The sequence below is a fragment of the Sapajus apella genome, unplaced genomic scaffold, assembly GCF_009761245.1.
Source record: "Sapajus apella isolate SASKATOON/1434 unplaced genomic scaffold, GSC_monkey_1.0 scaffold37, whole genome shotgun sequence".
NCBI classification, from domain to species: domain Eukaryota; kingdom Metazoa; phylum Chordata; class Mammalia; order Primates; family Cebidae; genus Sapajus; species Sapajus apella.
In genome coordinates, this window is record NW_022436977.1 from 3,705,664 (window position 1) to 3,716,989 (window position 11,326).

At 39.8% G+C, this 11,326-nt stretch overlaps 1 long non-coding RNA gene across 1 annotated transcript; it reads right to left on the bottom strand.

Moving 5' to 3' along the window:
• Positions 1-9,460: 9,460 nt before the first annotated feature.
• LOC116564210 lies at positions 9,461-10,921 on the bottom strand. Its single transcript, XR_004274795.1, has 2 exons — positions 10,835-10,921; positions 9,461-10,261 (listed from the first exon to the last, which is right to left on the bottom strand). It is a non-coding gene; the product is annotated as an uncharacterized LOC116564210 (long non-coding RNA).
• Between the last annotated feature and the right edge of the window lie 405 nt (positions 10,922-11,326).

Below are 11,326 nucleotides of genomic sequence, written 5' to 3' on the forward strand. Positions count from 1 at the left end.
TTTAATTTCTGAGACGGGATCTTCGTTAGCCTGGAATGCAATGGCACAATCACAGCTTACTGCAACCTCAACCTCCCAGGCTCAATGGATCCTCCTACCTCTGCCTCTCGAGTAGCTGAGACTACAGATGCACCCCACCACACCTGGCTAATTTTTGGATTTTTTTTTTTTTGGTAGATGAGGTTTTGCTATGTTGCCCAGGCTGGTCTCAAACTCCTGGGCTCAAGTTATTTGCCCACCTTGGCCTCCCAAAGTGCTAGAGTTACAGGCATGAGCCACTGCACTCAGCAAATCATTAGCATTTTTTAGCAATAAAATATTATAAAATTAGAGTATGTGCATTTTTTCCAGACATAAGGCTACTTCATGCTTAATAGAATGCTTTATTTTAGTGTAAATATGACTTCCATATGCACTGGGAAATTAAATCATTCAGTGATTTGCTTTATTGCAACATTTACTTTATCACAGCAGTCTTGAACTGAATCTACAATATATCTAAGGTATGCCTGTGTTCAGGTATCTGGAGCCTAGAACATGAGCTTATTAGCAATAAGGGGCTGTGATCTTTTCTTTGTGACTGCACAGCTTCTGGTCCAGGTCTCCCAGGAACTGGTAGATATTTGCTGAGTGAATAAATGAATGCTCGAATGAAGGATAACCAGGGACATGAGCTAGAATATTGAAGACTTTAGACAAGAAACCAATCCAGAGAGAGGGAGGGTGGTAATGGATGGGGACAATGCTGGGATGCCACATAGAAGTAATACAAAAAGCCACACACCACTGCAGAGGCCACACCCAGGCAAATTCCCACATCGGTTTTTGTTGGTGGTGGTGGTTGTGCCCCCAAATTCTACATTCTATGGGGAAGCTATAAATTTTCTTGGTGGGCCTTCAAACAGGCAGCTTGGTTGTGGCCTTAGACATTCTAGAAAACCATAGAGAGTTGGCTTGACCAGAGGCCAAGTCTGGGTTGCTTTTGGTGCTAGGGTTTCTGAATCTGACCTGCATGACTGCCTACTTCCTGTTTGCAGCAGAGACAGAAAGTGTGAGGTCATCTGTGTGTGAGGAAACTTTGGCCCCTTTTTTGCACAGCAGGCTAGAACTATTGCAAAATGCTTTTGATCCTGTCTTTAGTAGCAGTTCTTTTTCTTTCTTTTTTTTTCTATTTTCCCCTCTTAATTGAGACCCACTAATTGACACTGGAAGTTTACACTCAGTGGGTATCACAGGCCCACAAAATGGGTAAACTCAGACTCAAAAACCTATTGTTATAGAAAATATGAACTTGCACGTACTCGTTTAATAACTTCAACAATTATCAACTCCTACAAACTGCCTTCCCTGAAGACAATTCAGGCAAAATATAATTTCATAATCTGGAGACTAAAAATTGTCATCATTACTACTACCGTCAACACCACCACCATCACCATTATCCTCAAGCTTCTTTGAGAGTTTGATGAGAATTATAGACTTTATCATCAGAAAAATGCATCTACTTACCTGTACCCCCAATTTTGTGTACTATTGAAGACTTTCAAAATTCTCGAAGTTTTGCCAAAGTCTCGTGTTAAGAAACCTTGCTTTGGACTGAAGTAATTTGTTCTGGTCTTAATTCTTGGACCTCCATCAGTCAAGAAGACTATTGATTAAAGCAAGGACAATGTGATGTTATTCAGCAGAGTGGAGAAGCACAGGACTTTGCTAAGTTGAGAAACCAATCCTGACTCATTACTTCAATGCCTCTCTGAGGAGTCACTTGCATTACTATGAAGCACAAATTATTATTTTCATTGAAGGTGGAAGTAACTCAAAACCTTCAAGAACCACATGGTTATCTCAATAGATGCAGAGAGGGCCTTCAACAAAATTCAACAGCCCTTTATGCTAAAAACTCAATAAACTACGTATTGACAGAACATATCTCAAAATAATAAAAGCTATTTACAACAAACCCACAGCCACTATCACACTGAATCGGCAAAAACTGGAAGCATTCTGTTTGAAATCTGGCACTAGACAAGGATACCCTCTCTCACCACTCCTATTCAATATAGTATTGGAAGTTCTAGCCAGAGCAATCAGGAAAGAAAAAGAAATCAAGGGTATTCAATTTGGAAAGGAGGAAGTCAAATTGTCTCTATTTGAGACGACATGATTGTCTATTTAGAAGACCCCATCGTCTCAGCACAAAATCTCCTGAAACTGAGAAGCAACTTCAGCAAAGTCTCAGGATACAAAATCAATGTGCAGAAATCACAAGCATTCCTACACACCAATAACAGACTTAAAGACAGCCAAATCAAGAACGAACTGCCATTCACAATTGCTACAAAGAGAATAAAATACTTAGGAATACAACTAACAAAGGAGGTAAAGGACCTCTTCAAGGAGAACTACAAACCACTGCTCAAGGAAATAAGAGAGGACACAAACAGATGGAAATACATGCCATGCTCATGGTTAGGAAGAAACAATATTGTGAAAATGGCCGTACTGCCCAAAGTGATTTATAGATTCAACGCGATCCCCGTCAAGCTACCTATGACCCTCTTCACAGAACTAGAAAAAAACCACCTTAAACTTCATATGGAACCAAAAGAGAGCCTGCATAGCCACGTCAATTCTCAGCCAAAAGAACAAAGCCAGAGGCATCATGCTACCTGACTTCAAACTATACTACAAGGCCACAGTAATCAAAACAGCATGGTACTAGTACCAAAGCAGAGATATAGACCAATGGAACAGAACACAGGCCTCAGAGGCAATGCCACACGTTTACAACCATCTGGTCTTTGACAAACCTGACAAAAACAAGCAATGGGGAAAGGATTCCTTGTTTAATAAATGGTGTTGGGAAAAGTGGCTAACCATGTGCAGAAAGCAGAAACTGGACCCCTTTCTGACACCTTACACTAAAATTAAGTCCAGATGGATTAAAGACTTAAACATAAGACCTAACACCATAAAAACCCTAGAAGAAAACCTAGGCAAAACCATTCAGTATATAGGCATTGGCAAGGACTTCATGACTAAAGTACCAAAAGCATTGGCAACAAAAGCCAAAATAGACAAATGGGATCTAATTAAACTCCAGAGCTTCTGTACAGCAAAAGAAACAATGATTAGAGTGAACCGGCGTCCAACAGAATGGGAAAAACTTTTTGCAATCTGCCCATCTGTCAAAGGGGTAATATCCAGAATCTACAAAGAACTAGAACAGATTTACAAGAAACAAACAAACCCATTCAAAAGTGAGCGAGGACATGAACAGACCCTTTTCAAAAGAAGACAATTATGAGGCCAACAAACATCAGAAAAAATGCTCATAATCACTGATCATTACAGAAATGCAAATCAAAACCACATTTAGATACCATCTCACGCCAGTTAGAATGGCCATCATTAAAAAATCTGGAGACAACAGATGCTGGAGAGGATGTGGAGTAATAGGAATACTTTTACGCTGTTGGGGGGAGTGCAAATTAGTTCCACCATTGTGGAAGATAGTGTGGTGATTCAAGGACCTAGAAATGGAAATTCCATTTGACCCAGCAATCCCATTACTGGGTATATATCCAAAGGATTATAAATAATTCTATAATAAAGACTCATGGACACGTATGTTCACTGTGGCACTGTTTACAATAGCAAAGACCTGGAACCAACCCAAATGCCCATCGATGACAGACTGGACAAGGAAAATGTGGCACATATACACCATGGAATACTATGCAGCCATAAAAAATGATGAGTTCATGTCCTTCGTAGTGACATGGATGAATCTGGAAATCATCATTCTCAGCTAACTGACACAAGAACAGAAAAACACTGCATGTTCTCACTCATAGGCAGGTGTTGAACAATGAGAACACATGGACACAGGGAGGGGGGCATCACACACTGGGGTCTGTTGGGGGGAATGGGGGAGGAACAGTAGGGGGTAGGGAGCTTGGGGAGGGATAACAGGGGGAGAAATGCCCGATATAGGTGACAGGGGGATGGAGGCAGCAAACCACATTGCCATGTATGTACCTATGTAACAATCCTGCATGATTTACACATGTACCCCAGAACCTAAAGTGCAATAAAATATACAATATTTTTAAAAAATAATACTTATGACTATGTAATAAAAGTCTGGGTTTGCTGAAGTAGCAGATACTTTCAGTGAATATTAATGAAGAAATATTAGACTAAAAAAGATACTGGGTTATAATACCAACACACTGAAATTGAGAAAGATAAATTTTAACAAAAACATGATTAAAGTAATTGATGCGAATATAATTTTTATATGTTCCAAATTTTTTAAGGGACAGGAAATTCCTTTGGAATTAAGCCAGCAAATGATGTGTTTAAATGCCAGCCTGGCTACAGTTGCGTCATTACTAACTTTCACTAAGTATTGAAAAATCTATATGGGGTGTATTTCAATTTCCTAATTTTGCTCTTTTTAAAAGAGAAGCTAAAAAGGGGAGTCCATCACCAGCCTGGTATTTAAGCTCATAATCAAGATGACCAGCATAATATTTAAGATAGAAGCCGCTGAAAAGTATTGATCATCTCATGTATAGGCAATCTTATTCACATATGGCAAAGATTACAGGCATACACATGAGAGCATCAAATCCTGTTGCTTGAAAGTACTAAACATTATTATTTAAAAATAGTAGGCAGTATTATGTAACTAAGCAAATATCTTCTCAGGTCCTGGGAATGATTTTCTTCCATTTCTGCCATCTACCTTCTCTTCTGCAGTGGTGGTCAGGCTTCCCCATTACCTAAGGGTTCTCCTTGACCATTTAGAAAGATAGAGATGGCAATCACTTAATTAACTGCATCATTATCTGCTAAGTGGCTTCACCAGGGAGATCTGAGCTCATTTTTGGGATCTTTACCTATTTTATTTTATCACTCTACCATCTTCAGCCTGCTATGTTTTACAGAATTAAGAGTAAGCATGCTAACTTCTGACTTTCTCTCTCTTTCTTTCTACACGCGCACACACACACACACACACACACACACACACACACACACACCCTCTTTTCCCCTCTGTGTGCTCAGTCTTGCATTATAGAAATAATGTATATCCAGAATTTCTAGATATATGGTAGAAAAGTTTTCGGGGTTTTTTTTTAAGGCAGAGTTTCACTCTTGTTGCCCAGGCTGGAGTGCAATGGCACAATCTCAGCTCACTGCAGCCTCCATCTCTCAGGTTAAGTGGTTCTCCCACCTCAGTTTCCCCATTAGCTGGGATTACAGGTGCCCACCACCATGCCTGGCTAATTTTTTGTGTTTTTTTGTGGAGACGGGGTTTCACCATATTGGCTAGTCTGATCTCAAATTCCTGACCTCAGGTGCTCCACTCGCCTGGGCCTCCCAAAGTTCTGGGATTACAGGCGTGAGCCATCAGGCCCAGTAGGAAAATTTTGAGCGTATCTTTAGTCTGCCATCTTTCTAGAACTACAAGCTTGTCTTCATTTGCCTCTCTCTTTGCTTGGCCTTGTGTAGAGTTGGCTTCATCCTCAGGTTCTACAATACAGCTTCTAGAAAGCTCTAGGCTTCTCGCTTATGGTACCAAGACGACACCAACAGTTCCAGGTGTTTACATCAACACATTTAGAGGAAAAGTGATGGTCTCTTCTGGTAACTTTATTGAAAAAGAAAATAATGTCACTTTCCTGGAAACTCCCTGGATCTCACTGGTTGACATTGGGCTGTATGCCCCTGAGCCAGTCACTGTGGCTGGGGATGGCTGAAGCCCTCAGGGAGCTCGCCCCTCTATCTGGAGAGGAGGTCCACACTCTTCAAGGCACATGGGTGATAATGAAACAGAAAGTCATGGTATTCTGTCCAGAAGGAGTGAATGTGTGCTGGACAGCCAGCAACAGATGTCTCATTTTACTTTCCTTTTTTTGTGAGACTGAGTTTCACTTTGTCATCCAGGCTGGAGTACAGTGGCCTGATTTAAGCTCACTGCAACCTCCACCTTCCAGGCTCAGGTGATCCTCCCACCTCAGCCTCCCAAGTAGCTGGGACTACAGGTGTATGCCACCACGCCTGGCTAATTTTTTTTTTTAATGGAGATGGGGCTTCACCATGTTGCCCAGGCTGGTCTCAAACTCCTGAGCTCAAGCAATTCAGCTGCTTCAGCCTCCCAAAGTGCTGGGATTACGGGCATGAACCACCACACCCAGCCCATTTTACTTCCCTTTTTGCTCTTATGTGGCCACGTGTTTAGTGAGATGTGTCCAGGTGCTTGTTATGCCAAAATGTAGGGGTTTGCAGTGGTGGGCTCATTAAATGGGCATCAGGAAAAAGATATGCAATATCTTCATCTGCAGGCAGAGAAGTTGTGTTATAATGTTATTTAGTTATGTCTGTTATTAGGACTTAAAAGCCCTGTGGGTGTAAAAGTCAAGATAGAAACCAGAGAGCTTATAGTACCTGTGGTTGATGATACTAATGCTATCATAAATAATAATAACACAGTTGTATAGAAACTTACCATTTATAGAACACTTTACACTCATTTACATTTAACGGTATATGTAAGGCAGGTGTGAATTTCATTCCTAGTAGCAGAATCCCCACAAACATACCAAACAACCCAGTAACTTGTAGAAGTAACAGCTTGTGCTAAAATTAAAATGTTATTTTGGCATGTAAGTAAATATGTGCTTCAAATTATAACACATTAGCTACTCAAAGGTCTGTGTAAAAAAAGATATTTATGATAACAAAAATTGGAAACTCCATGAATACTGAACACTAATAGAATGTTTTAATAAATCATGATGTATCTACTCCATTGCATTATTAGTAGATGATTTTAAAATGTTGGCCTTAAAGAATGTCTCACGACCGGAAGAGATCATTATATAAGTGATAAAAACTATTTAAAAATCTGAATGAACCTATATATTCAGTATTTTCCAAAAACAAACACATAGGAATGCAAAGCATGTGCAAGCCTAGGGTAATGCTGAGAATATTTGGAAATGTTATAGCAGGGTCCAGCCAATCAGAATGAACACACATTCTCCATTGGTATGGCCATGCCAGTATTTACTGACTCATTATCCTCAAAAAATCAACAGTGCTAAGACTATGAGGTTGAGTTTTCTTTTCTTCTTTTAGTCTTTAAAAATTTTTTTGTGTCTTTCTCTGTTTTCTAAATTGTGTACACTGAGAATGTGTTGTTGATAATAATATGATGCCTTAATATTCCTTTTAGTGAAAGTAATTTATAATTTCTTAGAATTAGACAGTGTTCTCTGGATTCCTTTCCGTCTCTGTAGCCCTTCCTCACACTTCACTGCATTTGTCTCGTTTAGTCCATGCAATTTACAGAGAATTCTGGGAATGGGTCAAAAGATGTCCTTTTTGAACTGCCCAATGAAGCCAAACTAAATCAACACCATAAAAAAAGAAAAAGTCTACCGTCTCTTAGTGCTTATTGGTGTGAAACCACAATGCAACCAGTTATATTTTTAGTAGAGGAGTCATGCAGTCCAGCCTACCTATTGACTATAGAAATCTCTTCTCTGTCAACAGAGGAAAATAATTACAGCATTCATTTAACTTTTACTATGCACTGGGCTCTGTTCTAAGCCCTTCTCTGATATTATTTTCTTTCATCCTCACAATCACCCCACAAGTGTTGCCGTTATTGCCTTCATTTGATAGACGAGGCTTAGAAAGTTGAAGTAATTTGAGCAAGGTCACACAGCTCGCCGCAGTGGAGCTGAGATTTGATCTGAGAGTCTGACTCCACAGCTTGTGCTCTTAATCAGTTCGTTATCCTACCACCATTATTTCATGTGTGTGCAAGAGTCAGCATTGTTCTGAAAATAGGAGTGCAGACACACTATACTTACACACACACACAGGAATGTAGTAGATGCTTAAATGATAGATAAGGATACTTATTATTATTAAAGCCATTGGCATTTTAAAATCCTTCTAGGAGACAATGTTTGTAGCATAGGACATAGGGCCTCTCGTTTTCAGGGTCTTCTTGCTTTCTACTCTGTGCAGTGATAGCTACAATCTTTAAGCCTCGGTTTTCTTTCCCATTGAATGAAGAAAGGAATGATACCTTTCAGCGCAGTGTGAAGTAACCAAGTTAAAACATATAAAGTGACCGGGCGTGGTGGCTCACACCTGTAATCCCAGCACTTTGGGAGGCCGAGGTGGGCAGATCACAAGGTCAGGAGTTTGAGACTAGCCTGACCAATATTGTGAAACCCTGTCTTTACTGAAAATACAAAAATAGCTGGGCATGATGGCATGTACCTGTAGTCCCAGCTTCTTGGAAGGCTGAGGCAGTTGAATTGCATCCACCCAGGAGGCGGAGGTTGCAGTGAGCAGAGATTGCACCACTACACCCCAGCTTGGACGACAGAGTGAGACTTTGTCTCAAAACAAAACAAAAACCAAACATATAAAGCCTGGTACAAAGTAAAAGCTCAATAAATATTGGTTGTTTCTATGTCTTGTTTCATCTCTAAGTTATTTCACTTAGAGATGGAAATATCTGCCCCAGGAAGCGACAAAAAGAGGTTTTATACCAGTTTATCAGCAAGGCTCCCATGACGTAGAAAAGGAAGGCACAGAATCTCAAACCATAAAGGTCAGCATGGAGCATTTAGTCATCATCTTCATTTCCGTGCCTGATATTTATTTGCAGTATATTTTCCAGATTTTTCCCCCTTGAATAGCCTTCTCCTAAAAGACCCTGCTTTGCTGTGTAGTTTGGTCAAGACAATCCCTAATCAATTTTACATACACTGCTCTTATGTTGTTTTAAGATTAGAGTGAATTTCAGCAGGCAAGGGTTTCCATGATTGTTTATAAGCTCTGTCCATTCATAATATGGCTGAAGTGCAGAGAAATGTGAACAGCGGCTTGAAGTTAACAAGGTACGAGGCTAATGGGGCACTAATTGAGCAGTGAACGCCTAATTAGGAATCACAGAGGGCTTGAGCTGGCATGTGGGGAGTGAAGGTTCCCAGTGAGTGCTGAGTTGTGGATTTTGGAAAAAGGACTAACTAAGCTTGGATGTTTCTACATTCTTCTTGCAGCCCAGTGGGCCTTGTCATTCCAAATTTTCTGGGCAAATGGCAGCTGCTGGGAAAGAAATTCCGACTTGTAGGGTTGAAAAGATGATAGGAGAAACTGCTCCCTTTCCTCCTCCAGTCCCCACCCCCCACCGAGGATGAAGAGGACAAGCGATTGATTTCGGAGGCAGGCGATCTCTAAACCATTGTGCACTCCCTGATAATTTGGGGAGCTGCTAACATTTATGGAAATGGGAATATATTTAAAATTCAAACATATAATTTCTAGCTATTTCCAACCTCCCATATGTGTATCGCCAAAAGTGAATTTTGAGAGAAGTAGTGGGAAAATACTGCCTGGGGATAGAGAAAAGTTACCGCAGGAGTCTGGTTTCTATATTAATTTATTTCACAATAAGAGCAAATTCCTTTCCCTAGGGGAGTATTTGACAGAGTAATTGCACTGGGGAACAGTCACTATTTCATTTTGTTTTCTTTCTCTCTTTTAAACTTTCTTTGTAAAGCAGAGTGTTATAAATCTTCCTGAAAGAGCAGCTTAAACAAGATATGTGGGCTGTGTGATATAGGTTTTATTTGTGTGCGTGTACATGTATATGATGAATGTATACACATTCATTCATTCATTGTTGGATTTCACAGTGACATTTTCAACAATTAAAAGTGAAAGTTAAAATTTGTGAGATTAGAGGCACTGTGAAATGCTTCTTTTCCAGATTTAGAGAGTGGTAAGAGAACATAAGCCATCCACATATTACTGATCAGGAACAAAAGCCATAGAACTAAGCTCAACTTGCATTGCCTCTGACCCAAGTAGTAATGATTTTCTTATTTATATAGATTTCTAAACATTTTAATTGTATCTATAATACAAATTTTAGTCAACAAACTCGTATACAATGTGATGGTTTTAATGGTCAATACCCAGCTATTAAAAAGTATTCTTAAAAGTAGAGAGATCTGAGAGGCATGTCTTTCTGAATGCTAGCCTTTGATTGAGACCTGCACTGCAGCATCCTGTAAAACTCAGCAGCCTCCTGGTTCCGGAATCCTTCTCGCCATCCCCAGGGTCTTAGTACTGTCACAGGCTCTTGTTACTGCCTAGAAAACCTCTAATAAACCCAAGGTTTAGAGACTGAAGCTGCTGTTCCTCCCAGGAACATTTGTAGCTGCACAGACAACACAATTCGAAGGGACAGATTCCACTATTAGAAGAAACGTGGAATTTCATGTGTGAGGAGGATGTATTTCAGGTGGGAGGTTTACTGGCATACTTCAGCTATTACCATGAACAAAGCACACATGTAATGCTCACATGCTGCATTCTGTAAAGAAAACAAATGCTTACAAGAATAAAAGCATTACAAAAATTTTAAAAAGTAAGAGAGGTAATCAAGGGCACTGGTAACAGAAGAAGAGAAAAATAAATTGATCCTCAAGGGAAGAGTAGCACTTCAGACAGATATTAAATTATTATTACCATTATTTTCGTTACTGCAAAGACAATATAACACCAAGAAAGTTAGGAAATTGACAAAAATAGTTCTCATACTCCTTTTCCCAGTAGTAGGAAAATTATTCTTTAAAAAAAATTATGTTCCAACAATCTCATTTTCTAGATTAAGAAACTGTTATTTTAAAAAACTCATGTACTCATGATTACACAGTTCAGATGGAACTCATCAAGACTGACAAACAGAACCTACTTTTAAGGAAGACTTATAAATTATTTTGGAAAGTACCTTGCTGATTTTCAAGTGCCATCAACTCATGCCGGCCTGTGTCCAATAAAGACTCCATGATGGAAACATTCCATTGGATTGCATTCTCTTTGGCTTACCATAGGAATGAGAATCCTTTGCAGGCATCTCCATAGCCCTAGAACAAATTATGAAAGGAAAACTGGAACAGATGCCAGCATTCCTAACTTGAAGCCTGACTCATCCTCTCCTGCACTGTGCTCCTTTCATTGACTGAATTGCTGAGTTGGGAATGGATGCTCTTCATAGTTTTCTCTGCATGATTTGTCCTCTTAGATAAGGGTGGTGCTTCTTTTCACATGAAAATAAATTTAGGTTGGGAACAAAAAGAAGCAACTCTGTGGGGAAGTTAATATTCTGGCCTTTGATAGCAGATGAGGAAGCTAAGGCTCAGAAGGTTGATTGGGGAGATTGACTGGGCCTTTACTCTTCCAGGCTGGGTGCAGTGGCTCACACCTCTAATCTCAGCACTTT